General features: G+C 40.6%; 1 protein-coding gene across 2 annotated transcripts in view; it reads right to left on the bottom strand.

Annotated features, from left to right (window-relative positions):
- Positions 1–23,400, bottom strand: part of LOC127375554 (Kv channel-interacting protein 2-like) — a 93,216-nt gene that overhangs the window by 50,007 nt on the left and 19,809 nt on the right. The gene's annotated exons all lie outside the window — the stretch shown is intronic.

Here is a 23,400-nt window from a genome sequence, read left to right as displayed (position 1 = left end):
TTTTTTTATATTTTTCCTCCACTCATTGCTCATAAAGAAGACAGCCTCTGAGAGTGTGTTTATCTGTGTATGTGTGTTTGAGCCGGCAGGAGGTTGAGTAAAGTGACAGAGGAAACAAACCAAACCCATTAATTAGCATCACACACCGTCCTTCTCTGTCTCTGACTTTCGCTTGCTCATTAATGGTATTCATAACACAGAGAGGAAAAGGAGGTGGAGAGAAGCAGCAAAAAGAAAAAAGTGAAGGTACACGAAGAGACAGATAGGGAGGTGGAGATGGGGCAAAAAGGGGAATGCATAATTAATACCTTTCCCTCCTTTCTCCAGTGTGGTAAAATTTAAAAAAGAGAGAAAAAGCTTGATAGGAGAAAGGGGTTTGTTGGACAAATACCAGCCCTCCCCAGCTGCTGATGAAGGGATTAGTATCTGCCAGCAGAGAGGGAGGAGCAGATAGAAGATTGAAAGTGAGGGGAGGAGCCATTAAATCCTGTTGGATTGAGAAAGAAAGGTATTTATGTAAAGTCTTCAGCCATATCATTCTGCCTGCACTCTCCACGCTTGCAGAGTCACTAAACAAGGAAACACACTCACCTCGTTTTACCTGTTGACACATTTTATTGTTCTTACCTCTACAACTCTCGCATTACCCTACTAAACTGCTGCCACTCCACCTTTATCCCCTCTCTTTCTCCCTGATGCTGAATTAAAAGTGATTACTGTTACCACGGCAACACCAGACTCCATAGATTTTTCTGGTAGTCTGAGTGGCAGACGCACATACACACACTTAAATACACATACACACCTTTCTTTTCTTTAGGTCAGAGAGAAAAATCAATCAAACGTCAGGCAGATGCTACCTCTAAATGCTCTTGTTCTCCTTCCACAGGCTCTCCACTCTCGTTCTCATTTAGAAGTCACAGAGAGGGGTCAAAGCACAGGTGAGTGTTTGACAGCAAGCTGTTCTGGACTCTTAAGAGTTGATGCAATGCTGCCAGACAAAGTAACAAGTCCTGACTTGATAGTTGGATTCTGAACAAAGGGACTTAAGAACATGTGAGGGATCAGATGGCAAAGAAAAAGGGTTTTCTGACTCAGTAGTAAAGATCGTATAAGGATTATTCACTTTGACTTTTGCCTTCTCGCTTCGGTGATCTCTAATGACTCCGGTTAGGATTAACTCCCCTGTTTTGGTGTGTGCCAATGCAGTGTTTCGTACATCACTGCAGGCAGGTTGCTTATTGTGGAGAACCCATAGAAAATGATCAGTATTAGTATTATTAATAATACTCACTGTCAAAATTACTGAATCAATTAGTTACAGTTACTAGTTACTTCTCTCAAAAGCAATTGAATCACCATTTACTGCATATGAAAGTAATTATTTGAGAAAGTAACTTAACTGTTATTGTGGTCAGATTTTATCTATCAGCATTCATACACTGATGCACAGCATCAGGAGCTATTTGGGGTTTAGTGCACTCTCACCTCTGTTGGCACTGGTTGTTCTACAGTACGAGTCACTCAGAATTGCCCGCCGCCAACTGGCTGCCAGCCGGATATATCCATTCATTCAAGTCAGATAAGGAAAGGCCTGTCATGGACCTGTCATGGACCAGCCGGCAAATCTAGGCGGCTACACCTGTATAGTTCAGGTCTGACGAAAGTTTGAGGAAAGCCCCCCGTTGCCACACAGTTGAGAACCAAATAAACCAGCCCACGGTGGATCTCGCCACAGCACAGAGACTACAGGTACATTTGTGATGACATTGGTGGGCAAGTGGACCAGACAGAAGTCAGCTGAGCTTGTCTGCTCCCTGCAGCCCCTGTATTCATCATCCTGCCAGTATACTGTATGTCTGACTCTGACAACAGGTTATGAAATATTAGGTAATCCATGCTGCATTGCTCAAGTCCAACAGCAGTTATAGCTATAAGAAATGCCACCTAGCAAAGAAGAAACAACAAAGCAACAAATTCTATACAGAAGTATATTTATAGCCAGACTAATTCATGTAAAAAATAAAACGGAAAAAAATTCTCATAAAAGTATGCAAGATAATCTTTGGAGAGTTTGCAGATGATCTGAGGCAGATGATGATCAGCAGGACTGTAATCAATCAATGAATAATCATCTCTTTGTTTCGGCTTTAACTCAGCAGGCAGTTTTTTGTAAAGAAATGTGAGTGAAGCAAACAAACTTATGATCAACACTGTTTACTTTCCTTTTCACAAACACAAAATAACCACACACTTTCCTGCACGCGGCTCATCTCCCTAAGCCTATGAATAATAGAGTCTCTGTAGCTCAAGAAAGACAGCACACAGATACACACACACACACACTTCCACATACACGTACTGAGGGGTAAAAACTTAAGAACTGAAGCAACAGATTGAGTGATCAGTGTAGCATTAAGGGTTACAGACTTGCAATGGCCACCATCTCCTACCACACACACACACACACACACACACACACACACACACACACACACCTCACACACCTCACACACATCCTTGTACGTAACTAAAATGTACAAGTAGAAAAAATTTAAATAAATAAAAACAGAAATAAACAGAGGAGAATCTGGATCACAGTGGAAGGCAGATCATGTGGGTGCAAGTCAAAAGTGTTGAAGAACATAAACATTTTTATTCTGGTTTAACCACCAGCTTCTCTCTCTCTGAGCATGCAATTATCAACTGATCTTGGATGAGGTCGACAGAGTCAGTCAGTTTTCATAATATTGGAATCTTTCCCTGCCCTCTTTGATATAAAAGAAAATGATTTTATGAAAAACAAGATCCAGCATGTCTTTGAGCTCTCCTATCCACAATACAGTTTTTAATCACAGTTTATGTATTTGCTGTTCCCACACAATCCCTAAAACTAAGCGTTGTGTTTGATCAGATCCTAATTTGGGCATCTGACAAAGCAGGACAGCTGGTAAATAGAGGGACAAGTTGGGAAGTATTGATTGTGGGTGTTTGCTTTACCAGTGTACAATAATATCACAGATGCTGACGCCTGATGCCAGATGTGGAATTTGTCAGATCAATGTTGTTCGACGATTGAAAATAAAACTAGATGTTACCTTGTTGCCTTTTAAAATGTTTTGTGCGTTTTTACATTTCTACATCATGTTTGGAGAAATATCAAAAAGCTAAAAGAAAAACACAAAAAAAACTCCTGTCACATACTGTAAAAAGTTATGAATGCATCTCTGGTTATTCAAATGGACTCTTCTTGAGAACGTGCTGAAAACAGCCCCATTTGAACACACCATGTGCTACTCTGTTGTCAAACATTGTGACCCTTTTAAGGCTAGATATTATTATTATTTACTATTATTAGTAAATGAGGTACAAAGTTGTGGTATGTCGTTGCCACTGCTAGACTAAAGGTTTTTGAAACAAAAAAAATAAAATTAAAATTAAAAAGCAACAAACTTGGTGTGAAATGTAATGTAATTGTACATATAATTGTGCATGTGACTCAGACTGGAAGTCAGAAGTATTTTTCCTTCTACCTGAATGTTAGCTGTCACTCAGGGATGTGCCTTCCGACCAGAAAAACTTTACATATTTAACCGCATAATCACTGACACTGTGGGTAGAGCATGTCAGAATCTTAGCAGTGATATGACAGGTTTATGGAGGATGTAGAGAAGCTTGTTTCCAGCACTGAGGCAACATCAGTTGAGCCAACCAGACCCAGACAAACAAAAATAGTAGGAAGCAGTGTCAAAATGACACAATGTCAGGATTAGCTGGCTGTTATCCAGCAGGAAGATGAAGATTTCCAACAGGGGGTATTGAAGAAGATGATTAGAAGAAGTGGAAGGAGGGGTGTGGCTGCTTCAGAACGAGAGATCTGTGTGTTGTTTTAAACACTGTGACACATGTCCAGGATTTGTGCCAAGACTCAGCTGCCTGTTCTCAGAGTATTTGTGTGTGTGTGTGTGTGTGTGTGTGTGTGTGTGTGTGTGTGTGTGTGTGTGTGTGTGTGTGTGTGTGTGTATGTTTTCTGTCCAGGAGTCTGAGTCACCAAGATGTCCAGGGTGTGAACCTAGCAAAGCCAAATCCAGTCTGCAGTCCATTTAGCAACTATTACCCAGAAAAACAACACAAACAAAGATCACCTCAGGCCCTTTTAGTACCAGTTATGTGCCAACAAAACCTTTTGTATTTAGCACTGAGGTATTAATTGACACTTTAATCAAATGCCAGCAACTCTTAATTGTATTCTTGAGCAGAGTGAAAAATGGTCTAACAATGTCTTACAAGTGAAATGATCAAAACATAAAAATGGACAGACAGAGAAGCAGGACAGAAAGAGGAACACACTGGCAGACAGACAGAGAGGTCAAACCGACAAGAAGAAAGACGAGTTAAGTAGTACGCAGACTTGCTGTACCTTTGACCTGATGGTGAGGCTCTAGATCTGCAGGCTGTCTGAATGATTGGAGCCATCATTAAGCTAGAGACCTTGGAGGCCTAAGACCTGCCCTGACCATGAAGTCACTGTCACAAACATCATCAAGCAGTCTGGAAATCTGGAGCTTTTTTGGCAGGTCAACAGGAGGATCAATGTGTTTGATTGACCTCACCTGCTTCCCCCTTGTCTTTTTTTTTTCTTTTCTTTTGTCTCTAAACTCAATTCAAGCCTTGATTAGTGAATGAGATTCGGATGCAGAGCAGAAATGTTGTGAAAGACACAAGTTTGTGTGTCTCTGTGCGTGTCTGTGTGTTTGCGAGGGACAACATAATGCTTTTCCTCAGATTTGGAATGGATGCAGCACTCTGTGTAAGCTGCCATATGAGCACAAAAGCACACAGGAATGTTGGAGGGCAGATGTGACACTGACACTCCACTCAAGTATCTGGCAAAGACACACGTGCATACACACACACACACACACACACACACACACACACACACACACACACACACACACACATACACACAGAGACATTTGTTTTTAACACTATTTATGTGGCAGGCAAAGGCACCAGCTGGTGAAACCCACTCAACACTCTATTCACTGAGAACATGTGACTGTGGATAGAAGGAGAGGAGAAAAGGGAGGAGGAGAGGGAGGAGCGAGAAAGAGGCACAGGTGGAAACACTCGTCTTCAGGGATGTGCGGTTCAGCCTTAAATACAAACATAAATGAAAAAAGGTTTTCACAGAGCTGAGACGGACACAGATTCTGGCCCCTACAAACTCTCCCGCTCCCTATCCACTCCTGCTCCTTTTGCACACTTTAATGGAAGATTTCCACCTTTCTAGGGCTGCAAACTGGCTTTGCAGCGACTGGAAGTGGACCATAAAACTCTTGAACAGGGAGTCTGCACTGGTGCAGAAGCCATATTCACATTATTGTAGAATCTCCATTTTGTAAGTGGTGTGTTGCAAAGGTCCTGCATTAATGTACTGTATGCATATGAAAGTTCAGACCAAACAAAGAACATTTGTGCTACAGTTAACCACCTTCACTTTGTAGCCTGTGGGATTTTGCTGAACTCATAACTTATAAAACTTGCAGTGGTTTTATAGTAATTTGCCAAGAGGTTACCTGACCTAACGGCCCCACTTCTGCAAAGAATCCTGCAGGGAGCAAAAGGGGTATTCACTGCACAAGAGTCATGTTTTCATACTTTTATATTAAAATTACTAAATCATTCTTGTTTGCCCCGCACTGTAGGCAGGAGTGACAGATACTGAAGTAAATATCATATACATTTTATAATATAAAGTTCCATTTTGCATTATTTTCTTCATGCACATTTCTTAATACTGCCTTTTTATCAATGGCTTCAGGCATAAATCACAACATATCAATTAGTCCCAAACTAAAATACATTTGATTACACATATGCATCATTTGATTAAAATGAACATAACTTGCAGACTGATTCAGGGATGTTACCCGTTTACAGTCTATAAAATAATGTAATGCAACAGCTGTACGAGCGAGGCAATCATCCATATCCATGGTGATGGACGTTTTGTGCTTATGGAGAGTGGCAAGTGCGTCCCACAATTTACCTGCTTATTTATACCCTCCCCTTTAATGTGCTGTGAGGGTCCTTCACAGCTGCAAGTATGACTTAATGCAGGATGACAGTCCATAGTGCAGTGCACGTCGGTAGAACTGGGTGAAAGTGGGTACAGCAGAAAAGTGGAATTTCTCCTGACAGAATAACTCCTGCAAACCTTCAAACATCACACACTTTTGATTTAAGTACCACTAGGCTGCCAGTAGTTTTTTTGATTTATTCTTCAAATTTGTTTTATTAGTAGAAAACAGATTTAACATTATCTGATTCATAAAATCGTAAGCTTTGTTAGCAGTAGATGTGGCCTACAAGTTTATCCGCATACTGTAGGACTGTAATCAACCATACAGTTTGCTGAGACTCTAACACACAATATATATTTTAATATCACAAACCCATTTCACAAACTTTCTCATTGGACATGACAATCGCTCTGGTATTCCACACAGTGATATCTAATAAAAAAGATGCAATATTATTAGAATTTAGCATCTGCATTTTAGAATAGTTGCCTACTGCCAGCCATACCCATGTCTGTGCCTGATATTGTCTGTGTGTTGATATTTAGCAGCAGCACACTGATAGACTGTTAGATTTCAAATGAGATTGTAATGATTTGTTATTAAACAGTGTAGCACTGTATCCATTGGCTGTCCAGTGGTGCAGACACCCAACACCAGAGCATAAGCTCCATGATGCTGCTGCCATCTGCAGGCAAAAACCTGCACAGCAACAACTCCAGGAGCAGTCATCTGGCAGGAGGGCAAACAGATGGACTGAGAAAAGGCACAGGCAAAAAGAAACTCATAAACTTCACACATACACACATGAAAGTCTAACTTTTATGAAGACCAGGGAGGAGGGGACATTAATGAAGTCGAAACACTGTAAGTAACTAATGATCCATGGCTCTTCCAGCTGGGAGACAAATATGACTATAGAGCACTTTAATTTGAATACTAATGAATATTCATTCAAAGCTGTTTTTAAGATAAGGAAATATGGATTGCAAAAATAATTATTTTTATATGTGTGTGTGATCAAATATGTGATGTCCGTCAGTATGCATCCTTACATGGTTCCTCCATACCTGGTCTGACCACTAATGGACAAGCTTTTGGGCATGAAGAGGGGACTTCAGAGTTAAAATAGAGACTAGTCAACTTAGGGAGACATACTGCATCATTTTTGGAATAGAGGATGTCTTAATAAACATATAAAAAAAGATAAAATGAGAGTATTAACATATTTAAATGTGTCAGTTGTCAAGTTTTATGTCAAATGTCGCACTGAAAAAATCAAGCAAAACGATCCATCTACAAATAAATACACTTAATATGCATTTAACGCTGAGAAACACAAACAGCACTGATTTCTACTGGTTCAGCCTAAGAGGTACAACTAACAGAACAACTTGATCTGATATGATTTAAGTACTGCTGCACAGTTCTGGCTACAGATATTTGACATCTGCAATATTTATACACATCCTTTAAATGATAGGGGCGGGGGGGTCAGAAATGACATCTGGTACTCCATAAATACAGTGTGTGGTGTTCACTGCTGGGTCCAACGTATTTAAAATAGCTGGCTGTACCAAACAGTGTACACCAGTAGAGGGCAGATACAGACCAGTAAAACCCCAGAAACTGTAGGTCTAAAAATATTGCATTAAAAACTCATAATTGTCCCTCATAGAAAGAAATCTTATATAATTTCTTTCTACGTTTCATTTTTGGGAATTATAATGCCCTGCAGGCAAACTAGATTCATTAAAAAAAACTGTGAAATACACATGAAATTATGCATTACAATGCAATACATTATGTATTTTACCAATGCATTACATCAACTCTGAATAACTAAGGTTGTGGAAAGGTTGGCACCCAGACCAAATTAATATTTAAATATATGAATAAAACCATTTTATATCTTGGTAATGCCTTCAGACAAATCAGCAAAGCAATTATTTGTGCTGACATTCCTTAGATGAATGTCTAGGACCAGTTTACTGCTGACTGCTTTTATATACAGTTAATCATCCCACTGGCAGAAAATATAGCAACAGTGACTGAACCATTAGAAGACAGAGTTGAATGGTAAATGCAGAGATATTTACTGGTCAGTTCCTTACAGCCAGTGGCACAGGCATGCAATTTTTAATGGGGTGGCCAAGATGGGACTATTATATGAACATAAAAAGGCCTCTAACTAGAAAATAACCAGCTATTTTAGGCACCTACAACACAAAACGCTACATTATTTGGAGTAGATCAAATAATATTCAGTGTATCCAACAGTTTTGTTGGACTAGTGGACAATATCAGAGAAGGTAACACCAGTGGGGTAGCCAGGTGTACGTGTTAAAGACTTGGTATACCTGGAGGTCCACTTGGGCCAGTGATCAGTGAGGGCTCCTCCCTTTCACTCTCTGAGTCTGTCTGTTCTTCCTCCATCTCACCCTGTCTGGCACTGCTGTGCAACAGCTGACTTCTTCTTGCTACTCCTATTGAAGGATGCTATATCGGCTGTGTTTCTCTTAATTTTTATTCCGCTGACACCGGCATCTTGCATGAACAAAAATGTTAACTTTACCTTGCATGATGCATAAAAAAGTTCGCTAATATTAGCTGTTCTGTTCTTTCTGATATTATTAGCTGCAATCATGTAATCATTTGTTAGTTTACCAGTCTTGTCAGCTGTAAAGTCAAGTCTCCAGAGTTACTCGCAGCTATATAGAAATGGTTCCACCTCTAAAAAAAACCCATTATTCTGCCCAAGAAAACATTTCTTGAAAGGCAAATTACTAGGGTGACCAACAGGGTGGGCAGGCTTCAGTCCACGGTGGCCACCTCCCAAATCCGTGGTTGTCTACAGCCCCATTGCTTGAGATTTCAGACTCGACTTTGACTTTCCTTGCTCTGGGCATCAGGGTTATCTGTCAGTGTGTATCAGTTCTGTGTTGTGATGGTAGGAAAAAGCTGAAAGGTCATGACAGGACATGGTGTGGTCAGGGATTTGTTCATAGCAGGAGACAGGCAGAGGAAAAAAAGAACTTGTCCAACTAGTCAAAATTATCTTTGGCTTTGCTGTGGTGAAGTTAAAAGAGAAACGAAACAATAAATATTAGACTCAAGCCATGATTCTCTTTTATTCTACATTCAAGCTACACAAACACACACTCTCCTCTACTGTTGTCAGCTTGTGGGCGCTCCTTACGTATTCCTTTAGATAAAGCCAGGGATGAAGCTGCTACTGTATGAATAGATGAAGAAGGAAAGGGGACAGACCCAAGGGAGGAAAGACTGACAAATAGAGTGAGAGATGAGAAATGGATCACCGGGCCACAAGGTCTACAAATAACCCACAGGGGAGATTCTGTGGCTTTCACATTGTTTTTATTGCCGAGTACCAACCAGCAGCAGATTCAGTCAAGCCTAATGCTGGAAAAAGCGGACCACCAGATCCCATGCTGCTCCAGTACATGCGCCTCCTTGAAGGCATCAAACACTCTGCAAGGGACGAAAAGGTCTCTGATACTTCTTAAGTGCCTGTTTTGACGTGAACTCATGCTATCACCTCGCCTTTGCTACATTTTGCTCCACTCCTGTTTTACATGTTATCATCTAACACAGGCACTCTGTATTTCCTCTGATGCCTGTGTCTCTCTTCCTCTCGCTGTCACACCCAACCTCTTGGCTGCTTGACTGCTGTTCTCCCCCCCACCCGCCTCTCTCTCTCCCTCTCCTTGCCTGTCTGAAGGCAGGCAGCAGGTGTTTTGTGACTCGGAGATCAGAGAGCCTCGGAGAGACGGAGCCCCTCTGAGCTCGGCTGCCTGTGTAGGAGGAGGAGAGAAAATCTACGCTTCCATTTTCAGAGTCTGTCCTCTCTTTGCAACAGGAAAGAGAGCTTATCCCACCCCCGGACCACAAGCACACTGGTTCAATACCAGTGCGTGTGTCTTATCCATGTTACATGCTCATGTAATATATGTCTCCTAGAGGCTGAGTGAGGAGCTTTTTTTATTAAAGAGCTTGTGAGCTACTTGCTGCTGAGTTGAGGTGTCACAAGGGAGAAAGGCAGTGTGGGTGCACACTAATATGGCAAGTGAGTAGGAGAAGGGAGAGAGGGATGGTGAGGTATAGGAAGAGAAATAGATACTGTTTTTTATCAGGTTCATTCTGTGCATGAAGCAGATGTAACTCTAAAATACAGCATGACTTTGCACTGATTAAATCAGACCTTTTTGAGGTAACCCAATTTCCCAGCACCCCACTCTCTGACCTAAAACTAGTTTCAGTGGTGCTGACTCAAACACTCCATTACCGTTCTCCTCTCTCTTCTCTCTCTTTCATTCTGAGAGCGGTTTTGTGAATTACACTTCATTAGTCTCTATGTAGCTGCAGTAACGAGTCCTGTGTTAATGACGGGAACATTCTTAATGCCAGAACTACATCATGCGTAGATCACTCTTTATACACTGTCCCCCTTTCTCTCTCTCACCTGCACACCGTTTCTCTAAGGTCAGCCTGCAAGAGTACTGTAAATCTCCAAAGAACATCCTCTATCTTACGTATTCTAAATATGAAACATTCACGGAAACGGCATAGCTTCCAACTTGTGGGTGGATGACTGTATGGAGTGCAACATTTATTTCTGTTTGACATAATTTTCTCTCCCTCTGGAAACATCTTGCCTGGCCTCCTCTGACTCGCTTCTATGTTTGTGGTTTGTTGTTTCAGGAATTTATCCGACACACAGCTCATGGTTGTTACAAACCATATCCACCATATGGTTTACAAACCGTATGCACCATATGGTTGGTAAGAACAAAAAGGAAAAGAAAAATACTGTATTGGCAGAAAGAAACTTTATTTCTGACCATTTTAAAGTCCTTTTCATGTAAAAAATCTACAAATGCTGGTCTCTGCCTGTTAAGTGAATGGATGTCTTTTATATAATTTTAATTCAGATGAAATGATACATTTGAAGAAGTCCCTTTGGGCTCTAAATCATGATGGCTACTTTTTCATATCAACAAAATAAATTAGAAAACTGCTTGAGTCAGGAAATAATTACAAAATTTATCAGAAAGAAAAGTTATTGTTGATTGCAGCCCTACTTAAGACTTCACAGCAGTCTAATTCTTTGCCCTCCAATTACCACAGTCTGAAATTATAGAGATGAAAAAAGCATCTCCACTTTCCTTTCCAGTTCACGGGCTTTGTTTACAATTTGTATATATATACGTCTCACTGTTAATTCTTTTGCAGCAAATACAAATAGATTTTAAAAAGTATACAAATCATCATATCCAGCAAGCTGCCTTAACCGAAACATACAGCTTTTATACTTGCACTGTACAGATAAATCAACTAAATCACTGTACACAAAACCAATGAGAGGTTTTGTGCTCCGACAATTCCAACAAAGTTTAAACAAGATGACAACATCCTCTGAAATGTTAGCAAAAGAAGAAAGAATCTTAACTTTCTGCAATTCTACTATGAACAGAAGACAAGAAGAAAATACTGTATAGCAGGACAACAGAGAATCTCTGTCTGCTCTGCAGCAAAGTTAAAACACAGCACGCTCTACAGTGGGCTACAGTAGCCAAAACAGGCAAAACACTAATCTAATATTTTTAAATTGTGCTCACAGTTTATGACTGATAATTTGACAGCAACCATGTGGTACTCTAAATTGGACAGTGGAACTGCTCAAACACAAAGACAGCTGATGTAAATGTCTGACTGCCCAGAAATCGATCTGACTGTCCGACAACTAGATCATTAATGGTTCGGGCAATTAATCGGGCAACATGTCCCCCTTCTTAAGAGCAGTTAGAGACGGGCACCCGGTTAGCTCAGTCGGTAGAGCTGACGACCACTGTACGGAGTTGCTACAGCGGCCCAGATTCGAATCCGACCTGTGGCCCTTTGCTGCATGTCATCCCCTCCCTCTCTGCCCACCTTTCCTGTCTCTCTTTGGCTGTCACTATCCAATAAAGGCAATAAAAGGCCAAAAAAATAACCCAAAAAAAAAAAAGATTAGTTAAAGACAACTGATTTAAAGGTTTAAGATCATAGCTGCCGTGCCCCTTGCTGGTGAGGACAAGTTTAACTTTGTTGCAAGAGTCATTGACTGCTGCAGTGAGCAAAATGGGTTCAGGACACTGCCGACATGGACCACACATCAATGGTTTTGGCAGGAAACGAGCTTGAGCACTTTTGGCAACAGGTTGGCTACTCCATCCACTCTGCCACCCTGGTGCCCATGTATTTAATTTGTGTGTTTCCTCTTCATTGCCAGCCTCTGTTCCCCTCATGGCTTCTCGTGAGCCATTAACCAGGGGGCTCAGTCTGGTGTGTCTGATGAGGACAGCTGCTGGGTTAAACGACCCATCTGTATCTAAATGATATAATCAGTCCTAATAGAACAGGGACAGATCAGTCCCATTGCTGTCAACCACCAGAGGACAAGAGGTCACCTTCACTGTGATTTAGGCACAATCCACATGATTGGGAACCCTCCGAGAGACTTGCCTGAAGTTGTGCAACTGTCTATTTGTGTATGGGCTGTGTGTGTTCATGGTATCGGCTATGCATAAAGTGTCAAGAGTGTCGTTTGTCTTTCAGAAAGCTTACAGCAAGTTTTTGCTCATGTTCTGTCGTACAGTGCAGAAATGTGGAGGCTGCCACAGGCGGGGCTCGGAAAATGAAGAGGTGGATGGGAATTATTGATGGGAAAGTATTTGCACCTTGCATCCCGAGGGGATAATTCATCAAAACGTGTCAGTGCAAAGGTTATAAGAGCATCCTGAGTCTAAGCAGGGTGGTTAGAGTAACTGCCCCAAGACAGATGGAGCCCACATTAATCCCAAAAGAGGCTCCTCGAGCTAGACCCCAAACCTAAACCTCCCACTCACTGACAAAAAACAACAAAACACATAAAAAAATGAACAAAAAATGTCAAATACCTCAGACATTTCTTACCCTCCTTTTTCTCTCCAACATGACAGCTTCTCCATTTGCGCTCATATTACATGTTTCATGAGCCCAATTTGATCCTCACTAAGAGCACTAATAGCAGCTTTGATCATGACAAGTGCAGCACTTAGACTACACCACTGTAATCACTAACTCTCTAATGTAATCCCTCACTTCTCTTGACATCATCTACAGCTTTCTTAAAGAGCTCTCCCCATCCGTCTATCCAGCAGGGCTGGCGCTGAACTTTCCACCTCTCTCTCAACTCAGTTTTCAGAGGTCACTCTGCTGCTCTTGCTGGTCTTCTTAAGTGCTTCCACTCTTTACTCTTCTGCTAAATGGGTGTGTACATGCACGGGTGCAGGAGACACCCCTGTGTAATGACAGTGGTATGATGGTGTGTGTGTGGGTGTGTGGAGGGGGGGGGGTCACAGGATCTAAAACATGGCGAATGAAGCAATGGAAAATAGTTTTTCTCTGTTTTCCGGTCTCTCTTTCTTTGTTTCTGTTTCTCTCACCATGTGGGCAAGGAGCCAGAGGTGAGCCAAGGTGAACTACATCCCACTATAACAACACAGTGATGAAAGACTAGACACTCAGCAGACTCTGTAGCATTTACACAGACCTGACAATGTAAACACAAATGCACACTACACAGACAAACATCTTTCAGAGCGTAAAAAATTATGTTGCATCCATTCCTAGAGGATGCAAAACTCGCTGCCTGTAAGTTTTCTCCTAACAAGCAGCTCATCTATCCTCCATCATTGTAAACACAACTGTTACGTAAGACACAGAGGACAGCGAGTATGTGCGTGCGTGTGGGAGTGCATCCTAATGTGAGCATTTGTGTACAGTACAAGTGTGTACTTGCCTGTGTGTTTGTGTAAATGAACAGTAATTCCATGGAAAGGGGCGCGACTTGGATGAATTCACACAATCACCCAAAGGCTCATGGGAAATCAGTGGGCGGACAGGTATGGATCGGTGACAGAAGGAGGAGGAGTGCGGCGGGTAGGCTGGATTGGGTTCAGTCTTTAACACACTTCAACGCTCCCGTTCTCTCAGTGTCTCTCTTAGGGATTCTTTCTCTGTTTCTCTTCAAAATAAATGTACCTGTTTTGAGTGGCTAACTTCTTTTGAGAGGGTTCACATTCAGCAGCTGCACATCTCTCTGAAAACGTTATTATCTGGATGAAAAACTGCTCTAGGTCATGAACAGTAACACCAATGTTTAGGAAAGGCTTATGAAGAAGGTTCTCTCAAATTCTCAGTATAAGTTTGTATTAGGTTTTTAAAAAATGACTGTATCAGCTGTCTTGAATTTAAATGTGTGCTTATAAGGATGCCTTTGCCCACTTCGCACCAGTTTGCCTCCATTTTCTAATGGTGGGAATGTGGGATTTTATTGTAAAAGAAAAAGCGTTTTCATTTTGGTGACTGTTGTGGCGGCCGACAAGTTAAGTTTGTTATAACTGTGGCAGTGCAATCTTTTGAATATGCCGGTAATAGACCCTGAAAACACGTAAACTGTCACAGAGAAATCTATGAGTGCACTCTGTCCTTCACACAAACTGAGAAGGAATATTTGTTGAATTGATTTATTTCTCTTGGCACTAATGTGTTAGGCCAAACTGTGTGTTATTAATGAGTTATCTATACCTCATTACACAAACTCTAAGAATATATTTAACTTTATTTACTGACTAATGTCAGTGACACAGACCAAATGATCAGCCAGGATACCTGTCGAGCAACACAATATTTTCAATGCAAATATCTCACTGGTGATACCCTGAGCAGTAAGAAAACATAAAAAGCTCAATTCCAAAACTACAAATAAGCACAGCTCTTTCTCCTTTCATCAGTCTCGGTGACAGGCTTGTGTATGTGATGTTTTACAGAGACAAATAAACAAACAAAGATAAAACAGCTCTATAAAGGTCTCGTCAAACTGTGCAGGAGGTAATGAAAAAATGTGTCCTTATGCGCGCGTGTCTGTGAGTGCGTCTATATATTTTATTCAAATATCGCAATGATTCCCACTATTGTTCCCGTCTCTTCTTTTTAACTTCTGTCCTCCTTCAAAATACACCCTCTGTGGCTGTGACCACTGGTCCTTATCATTATCTAACTAATGCATGACTCATGGCGATTTAATGCATTAATTAATGCAGGATGTATCATGAATCCCTTTTGCTCACCACTAACAAATGATCAAGAAATTAAATATAATATTCATATGTATGTTTTCATTAGTGTATAACCACTTTTATATAACGTAGAAAGGGGAAATTTGTGAGAATTATGACTCAATTAATGAATTAAAGCAGTTAACTGCTTTGTACTAAGTTTCCTCATAGAAATGGTGACTGTCGGACTTCTTTTAAAGCTGACACATATTGCTCATTGGTTTTCAAATTAATATGACACATGTGGCTAATTGTCTCAATCACTGCAGAATACTGAATGCTGAAGGGATAATACGATGAGTCATACATTGCAAAGTGGAACAGAAATAATAAGACTTGCATCTTCATTGACTAAAATGACATTCACCAAACTACGACTGATGATAGTGTCCAAAAAATTTAAACATTTGGAGTTTGACAAAAGGAGTTCTCCTATTTTCCTTTTCTGTCAGCATTGCCTTACATCTGCTTTCTGCATTACTCTTCTACAGTTTTTCTTTTGAAAAATATACTGTGTTACTCTCTCCTGCTGCTGCATCCTCTTTTATTCTGCATGGGTGACAGAGGTAGGGAAGCCGTACGAGGTAAGGCATGGCAGGGCAGCAGTGGAGAAAAAGAAACTCTCAAGGCTTCACAACTTTCCTTTATCTATAATATATAGTGTGGCTGATAATAAATGCAGCCGTACTGGCCCTTGTTCCCAAAACACTAAGTCTCCTGGCTTCACAGTGAAGCACTCTTCTGCAGAACCATTTCCATCCTGAAACTCTGCTAAAAGTACTTTTCCCTCTGAAAAGGCTGGGCTTCAACCCTGCAGCTCTAAAAGGATGCTTTGGGGTTTTTCCTCTCTTATGTTCATTTATCCATCCCCTTCTTATCGACCCATCTCTGCCGACCAATTTTGTCCATTACACCCACTATCTCTGAGTCAATCTTTTCTCTCCCATTGCTTTTCTCTCTGTTTCTTAAGTCCCGAAGCATAGTTTGGATAGATGGACAAGGACAAGAGAGGAGGAAGACAAAAAGGCAACAGAAAAAAAAAATGGAGAAGCAGTTAGGGAGAGTGTCTAATTGAGATGTGGCACAGAAAAACAAACTGAGATGAGTATTCACAAAGAGCTGCAAAGATGAATGATGCATTGAGTTACATGCACAATTTGAGCAGTCTGTTGCTCTCCTGCTGCCTCTTTTGTTCTTAAATTCTTCAACACATAAAAATACTCTGTCTGTTTCTCTCTGCAGAATCAGTCAATGACACATATTCATATTCAACCAGATCAGGAAAAACCATCCCGCTGATTCATGCACAAAGAGTGAGGGGCCAGGAGGTGGTGGGGAAAAAAAACTCACCCACTCATTCACGTACACACACAAACATCTTCAGAGGAGTTTTATATAATGGTCAATTTAACCGGCTTCTGTATTTGCATAGATAGAGGACAGTTAGTATCTTTGTTGTTTTTGTTGCAATATTGCGAAACCTGATAATCTGACAGTCTCCAAACAAAGATGGATAAGGAGAGCTGTCGCTGCAGGAACAACTGCTATTTCTATAGTGCTGAGGTGACATGTTTACTGTAAGGGATGGCCAAGGAAAAATTACCACAGCACCAAATCACTTCATGATACATATTGAGGAAACTAGATAACCTGTTATTCACCCTGGGATTGAGGGAAATGGTGGCATTGATAATGCTCAGAATGATGACAATCATCATCACATTGGATACCGGCCATGAAGACTTGTTGGAGATATAATCACAGGTAAACAGCTATATGATTATAAGATATGTCTGATTTGTTGGACTAATTTTGTAATAATAATTTATAGGGCCGCAACTATGGCAAGTCAGTTGGTCCAACATTAAAAAATCTGAACAATTATTGGCCACTGACATTCATAATCGCTGACTTTTCCTCTAGCGCTGCCATTTCTGGTTGTGAGTGAAACGTCTTAACAACTATTATATGGATTGCAGTGAAATCTTCTACACACATTCATATCCCAATTAAGTTGAACTGCAATAACTCTGATGATCCCTAAACTTTTAATCTAGCACCATTATTGGGGCGATATTTTAATTTGACCAATGCAAAACTAATGACGTTCCCATCAGCCTCAGCTGTACTTTGTATTTCATGTTAATTATCAAATGTTAGCATGCTAACACACTAAACAAAGATTGTCAACTTGAAAGACATAGCAATTCACTTCAAAATAAGTCAGAAAATAGTACTAAATGTGAATCTACGTGATAAAGATCAGCTTTTTAAGGATTTAAAAGGTCTAATAAGCTAATCAAAAGGAAGGTTCAAAGATTGGAGGTGTGTTTAATTTCCTCTACGCCTGTGTGAAGCAGCCTATCTACACGGAACTGGATGATTGTGTGTGTGTGTGTGTGTGTGTGTGTGTGTGTGTGTGTGTGTGTGTGTGTGTGTGTGTGTGATTTAAGTACAACATTCATTTCCAAAGACAGAAATAGACAGCCTCTGCAGTCCAGAGTAACGACACGCGACTCGGACACTGACCAGCTAACAGGATCAGACCACGTGTGTGTGTGTTTCTATCTGTAAATACGTGTTTATGTGTGTGTGAACTTGTGTTTGTGCGTTGCTCATAAATCCTGAATAAAGTTTCTATTATTTCCTATATCTCTCGGGAGAGATTAGTTCTATCCAAACAGGCATGCACCCAAGTCAATGCACTCAAATCACGCGCACACACACACACACACACACACACACACACACACACACACACACACACACACACACACACACAACAAACATTCAAACTAGACATAAAAATGAGTGGGCGAACGAGGAGAAATGACAGCAGTGAGATGCTCAGGGAGTGAGGAGAGGATGCAGTACAGAGGGAATAAGTGTCATGCTTCTGACAGCGAGCATTGCGCACTGTAAAAAATAATAGTCCTCTTGTAGGGAATGATTCTCTTCCATGCACACAGAAGCAGCCAATCACTTTTTAGAGGTCTTCCTATGGTTTTCCTAAGAGTCTAAAGAAGTCGTATTAACAAGCTGAAGTTGTAATAACAATGCTAAACTCATGTAAAAGACATACACTAATAGTCGCACTATAATAAAAGAAACAATGTGATACTTGACAAGTACAGAGCACAGATATCACAAAAGCTCTTTGTATGCAGCATGTAGGTGTGCGGTTCTCTCTATTTAGGTGTCACAAAGATTGTAATTTAAAAGGCAGGAAAGAAAGAGCAGAAGTGTGACATTTGAACACAAATGCCATCCTGCCACCTACTGTACTTTGTGTGTGGGACAGAGTTTCTCAGACTTTACCGTCGTTACTTTGGAGATCAACTCCCCGTGGAGCAGCTTCCTGCGCACTAACTGTACAGCAAAACATACTGTAGTGTGCTGTAGGAGGGAATGGAAGACACAAAGGGAATAGAGCTTCAACATGTGACAAAACACACCAGCTGTGTCTATCCATGTGCAGGCATGGCATTTTCAAAGCTTAGTACAGATTCATTTTTTTTTTTGCCTTTGCCAGGCTCAGAGCGCTGGACAACATTCAATACAATACAGCATATGATTAACTATCAAATCAGTAATTCTTCAAATATTCATTGAAACAGCCAGGGCAGATTTCCCCAACTGGAAAAAACTGTGACTTTAAAAAAAAAAATCAAGGATTGTGTTTTTTAGTGTTGTGTTTTTGTGTACTTTAGTTGTATATGACTGAAGAATTTAATCAATTAATCAGTCAAATCAATCAATTTGTCTCTTGCCAAAAGAATGCCTCACCCCTTCAGGGTTATAAGACAGCATTCAAGTAGCATTTATAGGGATGTATATGTGACATACAGTAGTGTACAGTATATGCACATGTAGATTGACTCACATATACATAATTTAGTCAGAGACACTTGCATCAAGTGGGATGGTGTGGGGATTTGCAATAGCGAATGGCATTGGCAGGAGCGAATCAGCAGAGGTGAGAAATGTGAGTTTATAAAGGCCGTACTACAGACTTGAATGATTAGGAGTTAGATGTTACGTGCCATACAACCATAAATGAGCTAGCCATTGTGCATTGTGCTCTGTCTAAACTAATGTCATACTTCATATGAAGCATTAACAGGCTGCCTTAATATGTCTGAGTCACGTTTTGCAGATTAAATCTGTAAATGCAAAATCTGAATTAACATTAGTAACTGATCTAAATAATTTCCACTAGTTCACTTCCCTTAAAAAATTCCACTTGCACATCTTGGTAAAAGGGACAATATAAGACACACTGAAAGTTTTATTGATTTATATGATAAGGGGTGCCATAAGGTTGTTCAACTGCCATTAAAATATGCATATATAAAGTGGCATCCTGAGTAAACCTGCATTCTGTTGTGTTATCTTAGAATAGTTATTGATGGGAAATGATGCATTTAGGTACAATGTGATTGCCTGTTACTGTAATGTTGTAGGTTCAGTGATATCAGTCAGCATTAGGTAGCATAGTTAAGATGTTAAACCTGCCAGTTACCTTAAGTCACTGGTGCGCACTCAGTTTTTATCAGCGTGGTTTGTGGTTGGTAGATAGTTTAGGAGGAGGCACTTCTTTCCATGTTTTGGGTAAAAAAAAGTGACTTGAGGAAATGCCATAAGTCAGAGAAGGTGTTACATTATATGTCTGTCTTGGCCAGGACCCCCTTGTAAAAGAGATTTTAATATATATAATAATATTCCTTAAAAATTCCCTGGAAATTAAATGTGAAGAGACTTTGCAACCTATGAATAAGATTCAAAGTGATTATCATCACGTGAAGCTTTCATGCAAACTCTACATCCTGTTTGGGCTGATGCTGGAGCCGATACTTACAAAGCACTCTGCAGGAGAGAATCTGAGTCTTAGCTGCAGTGGGGTGTCTAGAGACATGGGGTGGCACTGTGGTGCCTCACAGGGGTGCAGCAAAGAGAGTGGGGGCAGGGGTGGTTTGTGGATGGAAACATGGTCGTTGCCTCAACTCAGTGTTTCCATTTAACTGCAGCAAACTTCCATTAAGGTTCCAGCATGTAGGATTAAGTGGCATCTAGCAGTGTAGTTGCAGATTGCAATTCCCTCACTTCACCCCCTCACTTCAAGCGCGAAGGAGAAACTACGATTTGTCCCTTTCTGGGCTAATGTAGAAATGTGGCAGTTCAACATGGTAGACTCCATGGTAGGCAACCCACAGCTGTTATCCATATAAAAGGCTTATTCTTAGGTAACAAAAATATAATGATTCCTATATTTAAATGATTATTCACTAATGAAAACATATTTATGAATATTATATTCCATTTACGCCAATAGATCCTCCTAAATGTTACACACTGGACCTTAAAAAGTAATTTTTTTGAGATATGAGGAAATAAAAGAAAAAGACATAATTAAACAGGTGCGTATCCTGATAATGAATTGCAATTGGCTAATGTGATTTTTTTTTAAATTTTATCTCATTATGACATAAACAGTTGATAAACCCCTAGCCAGCTCTATCTGTATCTATAAAACTTTGTATTAATTTCAATAAAATCACCTCCAGGTGTTTTCATTTTCACAACCCATTTTTCCCTTAACTAACTCCAGACAGACTTCACCTCTCAGATACCCCAGAGAACTGGAAGCCAGAGCTCTGTAACAGCCCAGCAGGTGTTCAATAACAAAGCTAACTTGCCTCCAAGCTGTTGGCTGCAGGTGTATTGTCCTTTCTCAAGGGCTCGAAGTGGGTACAGCTCTTCTGTTGTGTTGGTTTTCTGCTGGATTGAGTCTGCTGTTCAGACGGGCATTAAGGATATGATGAACTGGGTCACACACCTCAGCCCTCATAGCTATCGGCCAGCTGAAATCAAAGCCCAGGTGACTGTGTGCCAAGCGTATAGGTACATATGTCTATGTTTGTTTAGGCGCAAGCTGTCTGCCTGTTACTGAGAGGCTTCAGTCCTGCTGTTTATATTGCTCCTGCACTCGTCACACAAGGTTAATTGTTGAGATGACCTTTATCCAAGCAAACACCTCAGAGACATAACAAGCCGGCAATACCCTCAGTATGGGTGCGTTTGTTTAGAGAACTGACACCGTCCTAATCTCAGAGTTCGTTATGGAGTCATGAAACAGTCCAAGAGATGGAATTAGATTGTGTGATGTTTCGGCCAATCAGAGTATTAAACACTGCTGGATTTTTGCCAGCTGATGGGATTGTGTGCGTCGTTGCTTTGATGGCTCTCTTAATATAAGGCTGCATAAAGCAATTATTGAAGAAAGCATTAACACCATGTGCCCATGTGAACATATTTGCATGTCAAAGAAATTACCTGAATAATAAAACAAAAGATAACCACTTGACATTCAAATGTAGAGAAAACACACACACACACACACAAAAAAAAGTCCATTTGATTTTAGGAGGAATATAACAAGCTGGGACACTACAACCATTTTATTGTGCGTTCAACAACACAGCACAACACAGTCCACACCTGTGGCAATGCTGAGAGACAGAGCTGTTTATCAAACAGAGATTCCAGTGGATTGGAGCCGCTGCACATGGTGTTCTGGTAATTTGAAAGTGACGTGGAGAGCAGCATAAACAAATGCATTATTGTCAGCTACACCACCACCGCTACCTGTTTAGACCTCAGTATTATTAGAAAAGGCCAGAGTACAGCCAAAGTGATGAGAAACTGTCAGAGGTTTGCGCGGGCTTAATTAGGCAGGTCTGGGCAAGCGTGTCTGAAAAAAATCTTGAGAGACAGTCCAATTACTGACTTCAGTTGAGGCTAAAAGTTGGGCTTTTTTTAAAAAGCCAATCTGTTCCATCCTGTTGAACACACTGAAGCTGAAAATTAAAGTTGCATTAAGCAATATTTTTGCTACTAGGGGGTAGTAAACCTCCCCCAAAAGCCCTGACTTAACACATCCAGCACCTGTGTTGACAAAGAACACTCTCATCAATGTCATTTTCAGACTCGGCAGGTTTTTAGCGAAAATGCTCTAAAAGCCATCTGTACGCTACAGATGTAGCAACAAATGGCAGACTGACAAAAATTAGTGATTAACTGGATCATTTGGCAGCTAAAGACCCAGATATCTCTCTCAGGAGTTGGTGGAGACCAAACCAGAGCTTGTAGGAGCAGAATACTGAACCTACATTCACCAACTCCAAATGAATGATATGTGCCATATTAGGGGATGATATGTCAATGTTGTGTTTACAGTTTGTTTTGCTGCCCCCCTCGAGGCAAAAGTAAATTGATGCAAATTAAAACATCTGGGTGTGTCAGCTAATAGCTCGTCACCAATTTTGCTGTCTGCCACAGCTCGAAAGAGCTCAATAAAGCTGTTGATTTGGGAGATAATTCTCTATGGTTCTGTCATTATGCACTACCACTTTCAATTTACACACTGTTTTATGATTGATGAATGCATTATGATGTTGGTTCTGGTAGAGCAGTTCATCCCCTAATCGGCATCAGCTGACTTTTATATTCACAAACACATTCAAATAAATCAGCAGTCAAGTTCAAGAACCCCAATTCTTCTGACAAGTGTCCCAATAAATACAGGGAAGAGATTCATGATATCAAAGCTCAGGAAGGATAGGTATGTTTCATGTCTGCACTTCTTGGTACTACTGTATGCTTTGTCTTTGAGGTACAGCAGGATCACAGATGGCTGTTTCACAACCTGATAACCTGTGTAATTCTTTTTAAAATTTAAATATGTTTACTGTTTTAAAGTATGACAATGAATTGAGATTCCAGTGTGGAAATAAAAGGGAGAAACTGGGATTTATGCGAAATGTCAGGGAGTGCTATCTTTTTGTGAAACCATGACTGGACATGGGCATGTAAAAAAGGAAATGAGAAATGATTTAAATAAATAAGACCCATAATAAGGCAAATTGTCCGTTGCAGTAGCTGCGATCCAAATAATTAAACTATCCAGATTTCTTTGCCAGAGTCATCTCAATGATTGGCTCCAACCTCTGGCCTCTCGCACAAACACACCAGCACATGTGCCAGAGTTATCTCTATTCCACCTCCTCTGTGCTCATTTCAAAGTAGTCGTTAGGAAAAAAGTAAGTAAAGATAATTGGCTCATATACACAGGGGGCAACCCTTCGGCAGTTTGG

This window comes from Dicentrarchus labrax, unplaced genomic scaffold (genome assembly GCF_905237075.1).
Source record: "Dicentrarchus labrax unplaced genomic scaffold, dlabrax2021, whole genome shotgun sequence".
Classification (NCBI taxonomy): domain Eukaryota; kingdom Metazoa; phylum Chordata; class Actinopteri; family Moronidae; genus Dicentrarchus; species Dicentrarchus labrax.
This window is presented reverse-complemented; position numbering and strand designations above follow the sequence as displayed.